The sequence below is a fragment of the Bidens hawaiensis genome, unplaced genomic scaffold (genome assembly GCF_021521415.1).
Source record: "Bidens hawaiensis isolate Kalapana, Puna unplaced genomic scaffold, B.hawaiensis_p1.1 tig00001521_1, whole genome shotgun sequence".
Lineage (NCBI taxonomy): Eukaryota > Viridiplantae > Streptophyta > Magnoliopsida > Asterales > Asteraceae > Bidens > Bidens hawaiensis.
The window spans coordinates 2,758,049-2,778,714 of record NW_027491087.1 but is presented as its reverse complement, the minus strand read 5'-3'; the positions used below and the strand labels follow the sequence as shown (position 1 = coordinate 2,778,714).

General features: G+C 36.3%; 1 pseudogene; it reads right to left on the bottom strand.

Moving 5' to 3' along the window:
• Positions 1-14,999: 14,999 nt before the first annotated feature.
• Positions 15,000-16,577, bottom strand: LOC143584368 (aldehyde oxidase GLOX1 pseudogene; annotated as a pseudogene).
• Positions 16,578-20,666: the final 4,089 nt, after the last annotated feature.

Genomic DNA, 20,666 nt, shown 5'->3' with positions numbered 1-20,666 from the left:
TCCATGATTATAATAATATTACTTTTTCTGAGCATGTCCCTTATTCAGAGGGAACAATGATGTGAATAGTGATTTGACGTTGTACTGTAGCACGTGCTTACTGTTCACGTACTTGTTTACATAAATTGGGCGGGAAACGAAGCTTTTAACCTTCTAACCTTTTTAGCGTTAATGTGTGAAAACCATTTTACTAATTCCTTGAGCTACCCCCGTCATCAGAGGACATAGAGCCTGATGCACTACCACAAACATTTTGTCAAGACCGTAACAATAGGTTCATCACGTTGTTGCAACAAATAACCAACTTATCCTTTTGGCAGTAATAACATGTCTTGAATACCAAATGAACACTTTTGTGTAATTAATAATTGTCTTTTGTAATCAGTAACTGAAACATATTTTGTTAGAAAGACACTCAACTGTTTTTTTAAGGGCTATAAGGTTGCTATGTAAAACTTCAATTATGCAAGTCGCGATGCATAACTTTTGTTAATAGTTAGCGTGAGTGCTTTAGTTAATAGTTATCGATACACACCCCATCGCATTACGGCGGGTCAACCTACTAGTTAATTACAAGTGTATATGATTTTTATCATTAAACTCAGGACGTGTTAGACATCTAAATTTTATCATTATGTGAAAATCAACTCTTAATTATGTCAATAATACGTAGTTTAGGTACGCGTTAAGGTTGAAAAACGATTGAGAAATTGTCATCTATGAAACGACGCATGGTTTCATCACACTGTTTCAACCTATAGATTAGTGTTATTGTATGAATAGTTAAATTAGCTCTATATACCTGATTAATCAATTTGGTTTAATTAGTCTTTTTCGTACTTTAAATAGGAATTTCATACTTGATTTTAGTATATCTTGTTATTGGTTATTCGATTGCTTGTTGATATCAACAATTGGTACCAGTAAAGTTGTCGATAACAATAAACAAAATAAAGTTATTATATTAATCCGAAAAAAAAAACAAAGTTAAACATTAAACAAATATAAAATTAAATGCATCATGAGATTTTCTTTTAAAAAAGCTAAACCTATTTAGAGTCCTAAAGACTTTATTAATTAATTCTTCATTTAATTTTGTCTTCTTTTGTTTTTTTACTACCAAATGGTTGTTTAATTATTATGCATAATTTCTGAAAATATGTACCAAATTCCTAATTTACTATCTAGCAATCAAGCTCAAAGAAATAATAATAACATAAATCATCATATTAAAAAATAAGATGTAAGCTAGAATCACGAATATAATCAATAATCTATATATAATCAAACTATGGTAGGCACAATGAAATTCAATCTGGAATGTATTGATCTCGCTATTAACTTAAATTTTAATTTGAAGGGCTATAATGAGATTCAAGATGAAGCTGTAAAATTGACAATTAAGAAGGATGAAGGCGAGAGGTCGGAAAGGGGGCTATTAATAAATAAAAAGAGGACTATAAAAGGGTCTCTTCAATAGACACTATACATGATACATCCAAGTTAATCTTAGGCATCTGAAAATAAATAAATTTCAGTAAATTAACGTTAATGTCCCTTTTGTATACAATGTAGTGTTATAAGTGACGAGTACAATGATGCTTAAAACTAATATCTGCCTATGGATGTATAGAATAAATTGACCAAATTGTAGTGCAAATTGTGCAACGGGCAGCATGACATTTTATTCATAAGCCATTTGTTAATGTCCTTTGAATTGGGGGTGTTCAACTAGCTCGAGGCTTGATAAAAAAGACTCGTATTAAAACAAGTCGAGCTGGTTCGAATTGGTCTGTAAACAAGCCAAGGCTAAAGTATGGTTGGCGCAGCTCATGCCTTGCTTGAAAACCAACTCATGGGCTCGGTCATTTATACTAAACCCCAGATAATAATAATAATAATAATAATAATAATAATAATAATAATAATAATAATAATAATAATAATAATAATAATAATAATAATTGTATATGAAAAAAAATGAAAAAAGGCAGTTAATACATATGGCTAATTTGCATGTTTTATAGAACACGTCATGTATGATGCCAGCGTGGGCCCGGTTAAAATCCGGCTGTGTGAGACAACAGTGCGCTTCAAATTTGACGAATACGGTGACCTAACACACAAGAAAGTAGCCGTTAAAAAAATGTACGATTGAATAATATTAAAATTTATATTGGCTAAGGGTCGAGTATTAAAATCAGGAAAAGCTAGGGTTGAAACTTGAAACCTCTTGGACCAAAGCCCATAAACGTAAGTGGATTAGGTTGTAGACTTGGGCTTTAAACCACAATAGCTTGGCCTACACGCGTCTTACGTGCTTAAAAAGGAGATTAACTAATTGAGAAACAGATTGAGAGTACCCACATCCGTTAAGTTTCGATGGCAGAGTTTTTTCATGGCGATTTACTTGAGCTGATACTGGTACGATTGGATGCAAACGATTTAATTCGTTACAAGAGTGTGTGTAAGTCGTGGCATTCTTTAATCACAAGTTCTCGTTTCATTAATCATTAATCGTCATCTAAACCATAGTTATAACAAAGAACGCTACAACAACGTACTTGGCTATAGAAGAGTTAGTAAATTCAAGGCTCCTCTTGTTAATTATGATCTTCTTGGTTCTTCCAATGGCCTGGTTTGCATCGGTATTTCTAAGCTTTGTCTTATAGTAGGCAATCCGTTGACTAGAGAGGTGCGACACCTGGCATATCACCCTTATATTGGTGAACGAGTATGCTGGGGTTTTGGTTATGATTCATCTAGAGATGACTACAAGGTTGTTGTAGGGGCTGATAAAGGCACTAGTAAAATATGTTTTTGGTTGTTGAGTTTTAAATCAAACGTGTGGAGGAACGTCGGAGAAGTGAACTATTGGTACTTTAATCGTAAGGCTGGTCTCTTATTCAGTGATGCACTTCACTGGATTAAGGTGGATACAAACCTTAAGCGGTCGATTATTTCTTTTGATATATCTAAAGAGGAAGTTAAAGGAATCCCAGTACCTGATGCAAATCATATAGGTAGCCAACTGGGAATTATGAAAGAATGTTTGTGTATATTTAAAGAATTCTGTATTGATGACGGCGTATGCTGATGAAAAAGTACAATGTAAAAGAGTTATGGGAACATGCAGAGATTCCGCATGATCATGAGATGATGAAATATAATACCGTACACTTTGTAAGATCGGGATTATTCAAAGATCATGATAGATCATGGATTTCCAGTGCTGTTGAATATAGTTGTTGGAAGTATATGGATGCTCCTATATATGTGCAGAGTCTTGTATCTCCCCATGATAAACATGTCCCGGAAGATGCTAAAGAATCCCAAATTGATAATTAACCGTGTCAGTTCTAGACGAAAAAATGGATCCCGGTGCACCATATAAACAGATTCAAGAAGTTGTGAAGCAATCTGTTGTAGTTTTAACGAAAAGAAAGGATGTTGAAGCACTAAATTGGAAAAGAGGTCAACAGAAAATATTCAAGAGGCTGTCAAAGAACCGTTACAGTGGTATCTACTGCTTCAAGGGGAAGTCATAACTGAGGATGGTAAGAAAGGAGGAAGAAGGGTAGAGGCTCATGGGTTTCATTTGTATGTTGTTTTTCGGAAAATGCGGTCAATTAATTCACTTTTCGATATTTTGATTGTCGTTAATTTTTAGAATTTGTGTGATGAAATTGTTGGTGGTTTCATATTTGATTGTTTTCTTTAAGTGATATAGTTTCTTTTGATTGATATAGAATGGTTGGTTTGTAGTTAATATATTTGTTAAAACAAGATATATCTTCGTGTACTCTTTTGTTAAATGTTTCATAAGTTCTTTAAAAAAACTCTAAAGACAAAATGATGCTTGTTGGATTAATTTCTATTTCGGGTCACAAGTCGGTGAACCGGGCCTAAGAGGTTTTAACATGTCGGTTAAAGTCTAAGGGGTATTATGAAACATTCCATATGTTTGGTGGCCAAGTTCACCTTGTTGGCCAAGTTGACCTTGTTGCCCAAGTTCACCTTGGTGGCCAAGTTGAGTGGTGACCACATATTATGTTTGGTGACCAAGTTGGGTTACTAGTATAAATAGATGTACAAAGTTAGTGTTAGATACAACATAACAACACAACAACAAACACAACAATCACCACCATCACTACCAAAGTTATTGTAATCAGTTTTTTGAGTTATATTTTCTGGTTATAATATAAGTCGGTTATTTCTAAGTTGTGTGTTAATTATCGTTTATCATTCTTGAATTGGTATCAGAGCTCGGTTCAAGAACGCGATAATTAACGGCCAACAAATAAGGTGTGTCGATCGAACAAGTTGGTTTGATTTCCTGAAGAAGTTGTTATCGTGGTTGATCGAACAAGTTGGTTTGATCTCCCAAAGAAATTGTTGTCATTGTCGATAGCATAGTTCGTTCAGTTGTTACTTTATTCAAACAAGTTGGGTTTGAGTAGCCATGGGTGACACGACTCCACCGCTGCCGCCAAAGGGGAAAGAGAACGGGTCGTCCTCCGTTCAATGTCCAATCTTAACTGCAACGAACTATACCGTGTGGGCTAAGAATTCACAAAGTTTGGGACACCATCAACTTGGGTGTCCCCGATGAAGACAAAAATGACATGGCTATGGCCTTGTTGTTTCAATCCATACCCAAAACCTTGATCGCGCAAATTGGAGATCAAAAAACTGCTAAAGCCATGTGGGATTCGATTAAAACCCGACACTTAGGTGCTGAACGGGTTAGAGAAGCACGTCTCCAAACCTTGTCAATGGAATTTGACAATATGAAGATGAACGAGTCAGATTCCATAGATAACTTTGCGGGCAAGTTATCGAGCATTGCCTCAAAATCAGCGGCTCTCGGCGAAGTTATAGATGAAGCAAGGTTGGTAAAGAAGTTTCTCAAAAGTCTCCCAAGATCGAAGTATATTCAAATGGTTGCTTCGCTTGAGCAAATGTTGGATCTCAATAAAACGGGATTTGAATATGTTGTAGGTCGACTCTGAGCCTATGAGGAGCGAATCCGAGAAGAAGAAATTCAAAGGGGTGACCAAGGTAAACTTTTATTCGGTAAATATGATTCATCAAGTCATAGAAGTTTTGAATCTAATGGGGGACGAGGACGAGGAGGTCGAGGTCGCGGTCAAGGCCGTTTCAATGGCCAATACCGAACCCCTAATACCGAACAAGGGTCATCAAGTCGAGGAGAAGTAAGGGTGAAGAAAGATCGGTCAAAGATTTTATGTTACCGATGTGACCAGTTTGGTCACTTTGCATCTGGTTGCCCGGACCGAGTTCAAAAGGGTCAAGAAGCAAACAAAACCGAAGCCCGTGAAAATTTTGATGATGCAGCGTATATGCATCAAGTTGTGTTCTTAAATTAACAAAACCTAATACCAAAGAAATACGAGACCGAGCAGGTCGAAGATGATATATGGTATTTGGATAATGAGGCAAGTAATCATATGACCGGAAACCGGTCATATTTTTTAGAGTTAAACGAGAACATAACCGGGAGGGTTAAGTTCGGAGATGGGTCATTGTTCAAATCAAGGGAAAAGGCTCAATTCTTTTCCAAGGAAAATCGGGTGACCAAGACTTGCTAACCGAGATTTATTACATTCCGGAGTTAAAAAGTAATATAATAAGTCTCGGTCAAGCAACAGAGTCCAGATGTGACATTCGGATGAAACACGATCTTCTGACCATGTACGATGAGAACGGGAAGTTACTCATGAAGGTCAAGAGATCCGAAAACCGACTCTACAAAATACGAATGAAAATTTGAGCTCCCGTGTGTTTGCAATCAAAGATTGAAAATGATGCATGGCGTTGGCACGCAAGACTTGGGCACATCAATTTCGAGTTAATGAAATCGACGGCTAAGAAGGATCTTATACGAGCTTTACCACGTGTTGAACACGAAAATCAGTTGTGTGAATCGTGTTTGATGGGTAAACAAACGAGGCGTTCGTTTCCGGCTACGTCCTCGTTTAGAGCATCCCAACCTTTGGAGTTAGTTCATGGTGATTTGTGCGGTCCAATAACCCCATCCACTATCTTGGGTAATAGGTATGTCTTTTTTATTATAGACGATTACTCATGACATATGTGGACGTTTTTATTGAAAGAAAAGGGTGAAGCGTTTGAAAGTTTTAAGAGGTTTAAAGCCCTAATCGAGACGGAGGCGGGTTTACCAATGAAAACTCTTCGAACCGATAGGGGAAGAGAATTCACTTAACGTGATTTCAATCGGTTCTGCGATGAAAGTGGAATTATTCGGCATTTAACCGCCCCGTACACGCCGCAACAAAATGGCGTGGTAGAAAGGCGAAACAGAACATTAATGGGGATGGTGCGGAGTATTCTAAACGAAATGCGGGTACCAAATTATATGCAGGGAGAAGCGGTCCGACATTCAACCTTTTTAATCAATCGGGTCCCAATCCGGGCATTGGTTGATCAAACTCCATATGAACGGTTCAAGAAAAAGAAACCGATTATTGAACACGTTCGAGTATTTGGGTGCATGGCATATGCTAAAGTTGATAGTGTACATCTAAAGAAACTTGATGATAGGTCAAGACAGCTCGTTTATCTCGGGTCGGAGACGGGTTCAAAAGCATACCGTTTCTTCGATCCGAACACCCGGAAAAATGTTGTTAGTCGAGACATTGTGTTTGACGAAAACAAAGGGTGAAATTGGGTAAAGAAAGTCGAGAAGAATGACTACGAGCCGGGTATGTTTTCTATTATTTGGGGGGGTGCGGTTGACAATGGAACTAGTCAAATCGAACCCACTATTGAAGAAACGTCTAGAAGCAACCCGGGTAGCCCAAGCTCTGAACCTACATCACCGGTTCAACCCAAGTCCAACGACTCAACTGAACCAAGTCATATCGGGCCTAATTCCTCAACCCGCTCTCAAGTTCAATCGATGAGTAATGGGTCGCAGGTCCATTCGGGTGAAAATGAGGCCCAAACGGGTCTAAGACGTTCAACCCGAGTCTCGGTTTTACCAAGAAGATTACAAGAAGATTATGTGTTATATATTGACTCTGACTATGAGCAATTGCTTCTTACAGCAAGTGGTGAACCAAGTAGCTATTCTGAGGCTAAGTCGAACCAAGAATGGGTTCGTGCTATGAATACCGAGCTCGATTCGATAAACAAGAATGAAACATGGAGGTTAGTCGAACTTCCAAAGGGTGCAAAATGTATCGGGTTGAAGTGGGTGTTCAAAATCAAACGAAATGCGGAGGGAACGATAAATAAGTACAAAGCTCGGTTGGTTGCAAAGGGTTACGTGCAACAACTCGGGATTGACTTTGATGATGTTTTCGCTCTGGTAGCCCGAATCGAGACCGTTCGGCTACTAATCGCGTTGGCTGCATCTAACGGGTGGGAAATCCACCATCTTGATGTAAAGACGGCATTTCTACATGGTGAATTGAAAGAAGTTGTGTCTGTTTCTCAACCCGAAGGATACGAGAAAAAAGGCGAGGAGGCAAAAGTTTACACATTGTCAAAGGCCTTGTACGGGTTAAGGCAAGCTCCCCGAGCTTGGAACACAAAGCTCGATAGCATCCTACGAGACATGAAGTTTCAAAAATGTTCCAAGGAACAATCGGTTTACCGAAAGACGGATGGGAAACATTTTTTGATCGTAGCCGTGTATGTGGATGATTTATTTGTGACAGGTACAAGCTCGAGTATAATTTTCGATTTCAAAAAGGGTATGGCGACCAAGTTTGAGATGTCGGATCTTGGGAAGTTGACCTACTATCTCGAAATCGAAGTAGTCCAACAAGAGGACGGGATAGTAATTACACAAGAATGATACGCCAAAAGGATTCTAAAGGAGACAGGTATGCAAAACTGTAATCCGTCTCAAGTCCCGATGGATCATGGTGTGAAATACTCAAAAGTCGAGAATGAAGTCGAACTCGATGCAACCGAGTATCGAAATGTAGTGGGTTGCTTACGATATTTATTACATACTCGTCCGGATATGGCATACTCTGTGGGTATTGTTAGTCGATATATGCAAAGCCCACGAGAATCTCATGGTATGGCAATACGACACCTAATGAGATATTTGAAGAAAACGACGAGTTACGGGATCAAGTACGGGAAGAACGGGTCTAAACGACTTGTAGGTTATAGTGATAGTAGTCATAATATAGATGAGGATGATGGTAGAAGTACCACTAGCCACGTGTTTTATTACGGGCAATCTCCAATTACATGGTGCTCACAAAAGCAAGCGACAATTGCACTCTCATCGTGTGAAGCCGAGTACATGGCGGCTTCAGCAGCCGCGTGTCAAGTTGTATGGCTCCGAGAGTTGTTGAGCGAGTTGACTGGAGAAGCGTTGCAGAAAGTTGTGTTGAAAGTTGATAACACGTCCGCAATAGCCCTTGTGAAAAATCCGGTTTTTCACAACCGAACAAAGCATATAAAGTCTCGCTTTCATTTTATCCGAGATTGCTACAACGACGGCGAGGTCGATGTTGAGCACATTAGCGGGAAAGAGCAACGGGCTGATATCCTCACTAAAGCACTCGCAAGAATCAAGTTCACGGAGATGCGCGAGTTACTTGGAGTTGAAGACCTTTCTAATCCGAATCAGAAATTAGGGGGGTGAATGTTGGATTAATTTTTATTCCGGGTCACAAGTCGGTGAACCGGGCCTAAGAGGTTTTAACAAGTCGGTTAAAGTCTAAGGGGTATTATGAAACATTCCATATGCTTGATGGCCAAGTTCACCTTGTTGGCCAAGTTGACCTTGTTGCCCAAGTTCACCTTGGTGGCCAAGTTGAGTGGTGACCACATATTATGCTTGGTGACCAAGTTGGGTTACTAGTATAAATAGATGTACAAAGTTAATGTTAGATACAACATAACACAACAACAAACACAACAATCACCACCATCAATACCAAAGTTATTGTAATCAGTTTTTTGAGTTATATTTTTTGGTTATAATATAAGTCGGTTATTTCTAAGTTATGCGTTAATTATCGTTTATCATTCTTGAATGCTAGCATTTATATGCTATTAGGATTAACACACGCGAACCAAACACAAACACGAAAGAAATAAACGATAACACATGGATTTAACATGTTCGATCTAAATTGACTTACATCCTCGGGTGACAACTAGGTATTCTTATTAAGCGAGAAACAATTACAAGTACATATGCATCTATCTATCTATAATATATATTAATGAAATCTCTAAAATACCATGTGTCGCACTCGATCATGGGTCATAATACCCCTAACCCTGCGTCTGCAACCAAAACCTTCGTTACCAGCGATGCAGGTAGCTTTTCCTCCGGCATGGATCCTCATATGAAATCAACCTGTGTCGGTGCTTCTGTGCTATATCCGACCACCATATTTGCTTTTCTATTATTTATCTAGGTACTAAGAATTTCAATGCATTTGAATTCAGTATCCCTTAAGAATATTTAGCGCTTAATTATTTTGGAACTTTTTTGCCATTATTTGCAATTTGACTATAAGGCAAAACTTAAATTAGTGTCTATTGGTTTTCTTTGACTATAAGGCAAAACTTTTTTGTCTTTAGATGTTCAACTTATTTGGCCTATTTAGTTTTTCGGTTTGAACAGATGTCGGATTTCTGAAATTGAAACTGAAGATTCCTGAAAATTTATGGGATCTAGAAATACAGTTTTAGATTTAGATTTTAGATTACCTTACAAAAGAGACATGGAGGTTTAACGTTAATGTTAGTTGGACTAAGGTTTTTATTGCTTAATCATATTTTATGCTTTCATTATTAGGCCTCAATGCAGGGGTTTCAAGTTTAAATGTCAATAATACCCTTCATTAATAATTGAACTAGTGTTTTGACCCCGCGTTGCAGGGGAGGGTTTGACGGTGAGTCTCTTTCATTGTTCACAGGTTATAATACCTTGCCGCGGAAATGTCTTTCAATGACAAATCTTAAAATTATGTTTTTATAATATATTTAAAACCTCTATCATACATGTTTGACTTTCACATATGTTGACTAACACAAAGTCAAAATGGCATCCAAAGGAAATTACACCAAACCATACTTATCACCACAATCCGATTATGCTAGAGCTTTCTAGACGAAACTCCAGCAGGTGCATATCAAACATGTTTTTCTACCTCCATAGAAAGCATTTTAACATCCTCCTTTGGTAGATGAGATGTAGACCTGTTAACTTTGTCTAAAGCATGTAATATGCAGGTCAAACTCTATATATTGTGGTTATATCCGTCTATCTTGCATCATCTTAAGTTTATATATTGTGGTCGTATCTGTCTATCTTGCATCATCTTGGGGTAAATATGTGAATGGGATGACCATTGTTGTTGATGGAGTTTTAATAATTCAAACTTTTTTTTGCATTGTTAACTCATTCTTACCACATTCATGTAAGCATCCTCATTATGACCTTCATTATAAAAAAGTGCAATAACCTGAACTTTACACCGAACGGGTTGATGATTGAACCGAAAAAAGGATCAGCGAGTGAATCAAGACCAACTTTGAATTTAGAACACTTGTTGAGTAAGGTTTGTCCGAGATGAATTAAGTCACTAACTTCGACATACGACATTCGAGGTACAACTTTCCCTGATGCTTTAAGATAGGATATAAATTCTGCGCAAATTACCAGAAAAACAGTCGTTAGTTTTATTTATTGTGTAGAACGGATCAGCTATATAAAATACAACCAACTGGTTTAAAAGGATTTCGTTTAATTGAAAATTAGCTTTTATTATAATGGTTTCTAATTTTTTTATTAATTTTGTTGTGTGACATTTCATGTTCAATTTTGTATCATTTAAAGGTGATCATAAAGAAAAGAGGTCAAGCTAAACTGGCTATAGCTTTGTTTTATTAAACGGGACAACCGATCATTTTTTTAAGAAAACTGGATGAGCAACTTAGTTTATTAAGCATGACATAAGACAAATAGCTTTTATCGGAAACATTTTAATAAAAAAAACAATGTTATATTATAAAGGTTTCTAAATTTATTTTTTTCATTTATTTTACCATGTCAAGCTGTATATTAATGGTTTCTAAATTGTTCGGTTTACTAACATTTAGATGACACAAATGTTATTTATATCTTTATTGTTAAACCATAAAAAATAGAACACTTAAAAGTAAGTAAACCTGAAAAAATTGCAAAACCTGTCGGCCTGACGAGATCATCTGCAAACTGCAAAATGAAGAAAATTCACATATTAAATGTAATTGAGGAAATTAAGACTCACTCTTTGAGATGTCAAGATTTCCTCTAACTTCAAGAACTGTAAAAAACATATGTGATGGGCGTCCTCAAATAGTTTCAATGCCAAATATGAATAGTGTACATAAGATTATGAATTAACAACTTCAAATAAAAGCTCATCAAAAATCAGTTCTAACAATCTAGCCTTCAGTTGTGGAAATGTAACAGCATAAACAGTAGTAAACAAATAGAATCAACTATTGTCAAAGTGTCAAAAGTAACCTTTTTGGAGTCATACATAACATCTTCACTATCATCGCTAGATCTCCCAATCCTCTCTCAGTGCCTAGAATCGCATTACGAATTCCAAAGGTAAAACACAAGCCATTAAACAAAATTTAAAATCACTATTTGCTATAACATGATTTCATACCTGCAACCTCGTTGCGTTGGGCTCCTCGCAAATCACCACCGGAATCATCATCGTGCAGCCTGGTATCAAAGCAAAAAAAAAATAAAATGGTTGTGAAAACTATAAAGACGAAACTGGTATCAGTTCCAATAAAACCGATACAAGTGTCAATGTTGTTCGGTCGGAATATGCTTGGTTTGCCATGGTACCGGTACAGTGCCGACACTCACAGCTCACGATATCAAAAGTAATACTCAATACTCTTGCTTAAATACGACTCGGTTTTCTATAAAAATTATACTGGAATGTCAAGAAAAAAATTAACACAACTTCCTATTCAATGTTTTTTAAGACTTACAAACACATATTATCTTTGCGGTATTAGAATACAAGGATGAAAATGAGATTAATAAAAAAAAGTGTTTTAATGTTATCTTCAAATCAAAATTTAAGCATCCTAATATATATTTTAAAAAAACATGGAGTAAAAAAACAACATAATGACAATTTTTTTTATATCGTACTTAAATCATAATGATAATATAAAACTCGTATCACTTACCTTTACACCAAATTGTGATTTTTTTACTTTTCAATATATATATTTTTATATAGTACTTAAATCAAAAAATATAATAGAAATTATTTTTTATTTATTAATATTAAAATGAGAAAAGACAATTTTACAAAAAGGAAGAAAGAGAAAAAAAACCTATTATGGTAAATAATTTTTAAATCATCCATTTTAATAAATACTTTTTTCACTAACCCATTTTGATAATAAAAAACTCAGATTTTCCTTTAAAAAAGTTAAACCTATCTAGAGTCCAAAAGACTATTAATTAATTCTTCATTTGATTTTGTCTTATTTTGTTTTCTTACTACCAGATGTTTAATTATTATGCATAATATTTGAAAATGTGTACAAAGCTATCTATCTTACCAAATTCCTAATTTACTATCTAGCAATCAAGCTCAAGAAATAAGAATAACATAAATCATATTAAAAAATAAGATGTGAGCTAGAATCAAGAATATAATCAACAATCTCGATTGTACAAGAATATAATCAAACTATGGTAGGCACAATGAAATTCAATCTCGATTGTACAAATGAAGGACAGAGGATTGATCTCGCTATTAACTTAAATTTCGATTTGAAGGGATAATGAGATTCAAGATGAAGTTGTAAAATTGACAATTAAAGAAGATGAATGCGAGAGGTCGGAAAGAGGACAATTAATAAATAAAAAGAGGAACTATAAAAGGGTCTCTTCAAATGAAACATCAAATTTTAAAATTGAAACAAAACAACATAAACATAACAAAATTTATATAATAATATTAAATACATAACAACGAGTTCAAAAAAAAGAAACAAAACACAAAAACAAATCTAAACTGCAGCACCGCCTACGTCGTCGTCTCGTCTGCGTGTGGTGGGCTTATCCCCAACATCATCGCCGTCGTCGTTCTACCGTCGTTGTAACATCTCGGATTTTTCGTATTTGTATTCGTTTATGTTTACCCGACTCGGGAATGTAATTTGAAACTTTCTTATTAATAAAAAAATTTGTATTTATGAGTATGTAATTTTGTTTAATTCATTTTATATCCTCGTATTATTCAAACTCGTCAAACAATTCTTTTTTAAATATATGAATTACTTCAATAAAATCAGTAGCTTAAACAAGTTTGAGAATTTTTATTAGTTAATGTCCTAAACTCGGGTTTAAGCGAATATAAATCCACTCGATCTTGGTATAAAACCAAGTTTGGTTCCAACACACCACAAACTTAAAAATTTAAATAACATAAAATGATACACAAGTTAAAAATGTTAGAAAATATTTTTGATGATTTGAACAGTGACTAGCTCGTTAAAACAAGAAGTTCGACTTTTACTCAGTTTTACCCGAAACTTGGTTTAAAATAAAAAATATTTAGAAAGTACTTTTTAAAAAAGATTACTAATACAAAAAGCAAAAAACAACTAAAAGAAATAAAAAAGAAAAGAAAAGACAACAAAAGGAAAAAAACAATGAAATAATAAAAAAGACATTTAAAAAAAAATAAAAACACATTTTTACAAAACATCTCATCAATATGTCATGGATTGCCTAATTCATGACTGATTGGGTGAGTGAGTGTTACCCAATCAGTCATGAATTAGGCAATTCATAACATATGGATGTGATGATTTAGAAAGATGTGTTTTATTTTTTTTTTCTTTTAGTTGTCTTTTTATGATTTAGGAACAATTTGACACCTAATATCATACCTTGAGTAGTGTTATTGTATATGATCATGTGTGCCTATATGTAATATTTGCAAGTTTTTTATATCTTTTGATCGGATTTTAAGCTCACCATGACTATGTTTTGATCTATACCAGAATATTAATTTTCTTAATAAGTCATGTTATTAAATCATTTTTTTTGTTCAAAGTTGTTGAAGAAATTAATGAGAGTATCAACAACGGATTGGCTCCTATAATGAAGAGTGAAAAATACACTATTGGTTACATGAGTGTGCTTGAATCACTCATAAGCTCTAGAGGTTAGTTTTTTTTAACGAACATGACCGAACATATAATTTAATAGAACTTGGTGATCATGCTTGTTCATTAAAAAAATGAGTATGTTCATTTTCGTTTGTTTAAAACCTAAACGAATAGTTCTCGAATGTAAGCATACACAAACAAAGTTAAACATGCATAATAGAACAAGCATAAACGAAGGCAAATAAACATTCCACCCAAACAACAAAATTATAAAAAACCTATAAGGAACTGACAAATATATTCATACAAAAAAAAATTGTTGCAAGAACGAAGAACAGACTAATATGTATGCATTAAATCTAAACAAAATTACGTACACAAAAATAAATTATAATCAAAATTAAAAATAATAGAAACAGCACACATGTATGTAACAAAAACCCGTGTAATAAAAACTAGTTGATGCGTATGATAAAAAACTTTTGTTCAAACTATTCAAAAGAAAAAACTCTAAATTAAATTAACTATAATACAAAGTGCCCAAATGATTTAAAAATATAAACTTAAACTCCAACTATAAACGTACTCGTCTAAATCCAAAGAGCACAATATAAACTTCAACTCCATAGTATTTTCAAAGATTTAATTCCTTTTATTAATGATCCAATGACATGAATATAATAGGAATTTGAGTATCTAGCTGTATCAGTTAGTAACGGCAGATGTGGCACATAACATTACTAAGTGCTAGGCAGACTGACAACGATCGCCAATTGTGGCGCCAACTTATCCGAAATCCCTAACAAGCAATCTACACAAATGTTTGGTCACTCAACGTGAACCCAAACCCCTTCACTGGGGATGTCTCGATGTACAACAAAAAGAAGATAATACCCCGTTGGTGCAACATTACCGGAAGGCGGCACCGTCACACCAACCTCGTAACTTGAACTTCCACCATCGCAGTGGTATTGTCGCCATCGAGAACCAACAACCTTTGATTCATGGAAAACGAGTGTGTGTTAAACGAGGGCGCCACCATTGTCACCCAGATTAAGTTCAAGTCCACCGGAGACTCAACTTTGAACTGTATAGCCACCCGTTTTCCATACTGAAAATGGGTATCTATAGAAAGTATCTTCGGGCGAAAACCTGATGGTACTGGATCCAAATATGAAGGTGAAAATGCTTCTAGACTTAATTCAGTAGGGTAAAGTACGTTTGTGAAATTATACCCTTCATGAGGATTACTCCCACCAACCAGTATCCGACCATCTCGAACCAAAACTGCAGCCGAATGGTACATTCGAGGTATGGTGGTCGGGTTCTGCACTTCAAACCGAGACCCAATTAAATCTTTCGGTTTGTAAATAACGGGTGTGAGAACCGGGTCACGCCCATCCTCCCACCCTGCGGTCCCACTTGACCCACCATTAATAATCAAAACATTGCGGTCCGGGAGCAATAACATGTCACCCATCACCCGGGCCATAGGCATTTTCTCCATGACCCATTTAGGATCCGGGTCAGATATTCTAATTCTCCCACAACTATCCAAAGCACCATCAAACTTACCATTTTTAGCATTGACATAGGCTCCTTTAGGTGCACCACCACACACCAAAACTTCAACCACGGCTACAACCCCTTCTACTATCCGCATCGGAAGTAGTGCCGCAGAGCCCGTACTTGGATAATTCCTCGGGTCGCCACCGGGTATTTCCGCACCACTTGGTTTTTCAAATAATCGAACAAAATGGCGCGATTATTTGCAAATATTAATAAATTTCCATCCGTGTGAAGAAATACAAAAGGGTACAAATTATTCTCAATTTGAGCAAGAAACGGTAGGCTTGTCGCTTTCTCCACCGGTGATATCTTAGGGTAGAATTCAAAGTTAAATTGTCGACGGCCGCCAATAATAATCTGGCGGCCATCCGGTAGTATATGACTAGTAGCATACCATCTTCTTTCACTCAAACCTAAATGTACCTCTTCCCAATCACATCCATCACAAGATTTATAAACCCGAACGACATGATCACCGTCATTGAACCCACCAGTTTGAACTAAGCTGCCGTCGGGTGTTAGAGACCCGGAAGAACACCACACGTCGGTGAGAACCGTGAGGGGGCGAATGGAGTTTGAGGAAACTTGGTATTCAACAGAATGTGCGGTGCAGTCGAGTTTCAACGCCATGTCGTTGGGGTCGGAGCGGCATTTTTTGGGGGGAAGGGAGATGTTTGAAGGGCCAAAGTCGGTACGATCAAATATTATGAGACGGTCGTTAGGGAGGAGTTGCATGTGCATGGGGAGATGCCAATGGTAGGGAGAAGGAGGGACCAGTGGCCGAGTGCGGCGGTGGTGGACGGTGGGAGGTTGTGGCAGAGGAGGAAGCATAGGAGGAGATGGTGGGATGGGAGATCCATGGGAAGCATGTCTTGGTGGTAGATATGGGCAGCTAGAAATCTTACCTTAATTTAAGAAGCATTGGTCATGCTGTCAAGTGTGAACCACAAGCATGGTCCCAACATGAATGCATTAGGTATACAATTAAGTTGTAACATACAAGTCAACGAGAGTGTGGTCTTTTTACCCGTAAAGGTAAAAATGAGGGTCTCTTTTTTTAACAACCAACTAAGTAACGTCGGGTACTTTGTACGCGGCTCCCATTAGCTAAAGGTAGTCCGAGCCGGCCACTAGTCCGGACGGACAGAGCCCCTAGCGGTCCACCTATTGAGGGATTCACCGGATAAAACCCGACCCCCACGGCCGCCAAATGGCACGACTGCGGGGAGCCGGTAAAACCGGGTGAGATCAGGACTCGAACCCTGGCAAGCCAGAGTTATCCCTCAATTCTCTTATTTAAATTGGTGATAATGGGGTTTGAACCCTCTACCTCTCACTAGTAAAGTGAGTGCTCTACCATTGAGCCATATTAATTAACTAATAATAATATTAATAATAATGATTTGGTAATGATTAGCTTGCCCAATTTACTCACATCTCCCTAACTCCAGTGAGTGTAAAATGTGAAAGCATTTTACCAACTAAATAGTTACATATAGCCTTTGGAAAAAAATGTAGAAAGTTTTGTACTATGCAACTTGTCACGAAATAATATTTTTGATTCACGTATGAGTTATGACTCCAAGATGCGTTTAAGATTAGCCTTCCAGAATGCTCTAATTCACATGTTTGATCTGTTTAGTGTTTACCATGTGTTTTGTTTAACCCAATTTCTCATGCCGTTGAAGATCACTGTTGGGGGTTGTCAACCTCGTCCAAATGACGGTGGAACATTGATGTACATAAAATTATACATCTTTTTGGCATCAAATAATCTCTAAAAACTGTAATTTCTATTAAATAACATAACACAAAAGGCTACTTATCAAAATAAAATGTAATTTCAGGTGAAACCAAGCCCCAAACGAAGAAACAAGTGAAAAGACGAAGAAAAATAGAAGAAAACACAAAAAAAGCAAAGAAACACGCCCCCATGCCTCAAGATACATGCCCCATGCTTCTGAACACCAGAAAAGACAAAAATCTATAAGAAAAGACAAAAACTGGGAACAAAAGCACGGGGTCGTGCCTCTCAACCACGAGGCCGTGGTCGTCTACCAGAAAAGACAAAATGAATTTAGCACATGTCAGTAAAGCACGGGGGCGTGCCCACGTAATCACGTGGCCGTGCTTCCACTCCAGATTGCCTATAAATAGTGGTTCATGTTGCACTCATTTGGTGTGCCTTGAAAAGAATTCTATCCGGTTTCTCTTATAAAAACATACACTAACACTCACATAGAAGATTTAGTGAAGAGTTTGAAGGCTTGGAGGTCATCACCATCAACCATCATCATCAACCATCATTAAGAAGGAATATCTGTCTACATTTGGTTAGATTGTTCTAGTTTAATCATGTGTTTGTTATCATCATCCATCATAATGTTAATCACCATGCTCATTTCGAGCTAAACTCCATGTACCATCTAAAATCTATGAAGAAGCTTTGTTTTACTTGATAATTATTTAAAACATTTGGTGTAGTCTAGTAAAGTACATGGTTATCTTACAATTATCTTTTGATGAGAAATGTTTCACCATCTTAAATCACTAATTCAAAGTTGGTGATTGTCAATTATATTGGCAATCGTTCATGATCGATTCATTGTTCTTGAAAAATAGAAATACTTTGATACATTATCGAAACATGAATCCTTATATTGTACTTAGAAATGATGAGATATAAGTTATGATGTATTTCTTTAAGTCTTGGTAATCCGAAAATGGCTTTGCTTAGGATATCATGCTAGTTAAAGAAATCATATGTTAACGGAATGTGTAATTATAACCTACATAAATCAACCAAGGGGAGGTTGCGTGACTAAACTACAACCACCCGAAGTTGTTAGAATTGGTATTTGAGAAATCGAAGTCAATCATAATCTTTCTACTTTAAAAAACTACTTGCCAACTTAAATTGACATTCTTGAGGTAGCATGACATTAGAAAATGGTCGACTTTAAATGCGCATGTTACCTCCTTAGTGCCAAAGATGCTCACTTAAGGCTTAAGGAGCTATCTATCATATATTGATACGACAAGTTTACCACATGTTTGAATATTAATTATCAATGCTAAAATGGAGTGGATTCTTAATCTTAGATGGTAACCTTCACATAATTGAACTACTCGTTTAGAATCTCTCGTCTTGGTCACCTATATATTATACTAGGTTATAACCCGTGTACTACACGGGGCTGGGTATAAATTATTTAGAAACTTAGAATAATTTTTAACAAAATAAATACAAATTACATTTAACAAATTTTCATTTACATTTACATGACATGTAAGTCTTAAAATACTTTTAAACACTAAGGAACTTACATACCATGATAATTTGTTATGATTTAAATAAATATGTAGAACTTACTTAAATACGTGTGTTACTATTATAAAAAAATCGGTTTATAAACCGGTGTGATAAATAGAATTGGGTACCAAAAATTGAGTTTAACAATATCAATTATGTTTAACATACATTGGTAAAAACAAACCATCAAATATATATAGTTTACAAACATTCGCTTCATGTCAAACGTTAGCGAGAGTATTGAATAGCCCAACCTTTGCCAAACGCTATCTATCAGATTAATTGGGCTAACACTTTTTACAATCCCAAACCAATTCACACCTTTACCGACCACATGATTAAAATCCTTTGGACTTTAACTTTCGGTACATCACCTCATCCTCGCCAGACGTGAAAGATTCGGGCATGAAGGAATTTCAAATTTCCATATAAAGATAAAAGAAAATAAAAATACACAATGCTTCCTCATGAGTCTGCATAGTGATAAAGGCAGCATAATCAACAGACTAAACACCATATCGGTTTCTTCCAAATAAATCGTACCTTTCTTTTTAAAAAATATATCCAAATAAAGTAAACAAATCCTGTCATCAATTTAACTCAAATCATAAAAACATATATTCGAAGCTTGTTGATCACTTGCGCACACGTTTGCTGCAGTTTGGCAAGATGGCAAAATTAGTTTTTCACATCCCATAACTTGAGCTCCTAAATTCTAATCAAACACAGCATCAAATGTAATTTTTCAGCCACGGCCTTCACGATGGTACCGGGTGCAGCTAAATCAACTTCATTGTAGGGTGGTGCAGCTAATTTAACTTCACTGTAGGGAAAATGTTTTCCAGCTTCTTTAACACTACTTAAACTTAAAATGGGAGAACACTTCACGACTTGATCACTTAAAAGCTGCCCTAGACGGGCTTGACTTTGGAGTTGCATTTGTCCCGGAAGTTGGATTAGTGTTAGAAGTATTAGTCGGTTTTGGACGGAAGCTTTGAGTTTTAACAAACTTCTTGGCTGCATTAGGTGGCAGTCCGGTGGAAGTTATAGATTCGGTAGCATAGCATTTGTTCTCGGGGATGTGAATGTACCCGACATTGACCGGTTTTTGACAGAAACATTTGTGAAATTTTTGGTTTGTTTGACAACATTTGGCTTTCAATAACTTGAAGAATAATGGGCTGCTTTACAAAAAGCTTATCACCATCCTTCATCTGAATTTCCCACATCATCATACTGTTTCTTTTGATTCTGTTGCCTGGGTTAGATCATATCTGGTTTTGGTTTTATATCCATTGCATCTGTTCTGCTTTCGGATTTGATCTGTGGTTTATAATTGATCTCGTGACAGGATTTTATGGTGATAAAACTTCACCCCTTTGAAGCTCATCAGTTTCAGATTCATCATTTTCATCTCGATCGCTTCTGCTTTAAGCAGGATGATTGAAAGACAAAAGGGTTAAAAATAATAAAACCGACAAATATTAAGGTATATCAAATAATATTGGCAGAAGGGAACCAGCTTTGCATGGGCTTGTTTCTTATGGGAATCTCGTGCGTTCATATCTTCATCCAAGGCTATATAATCCAACAAATCTGATACACTGATCCA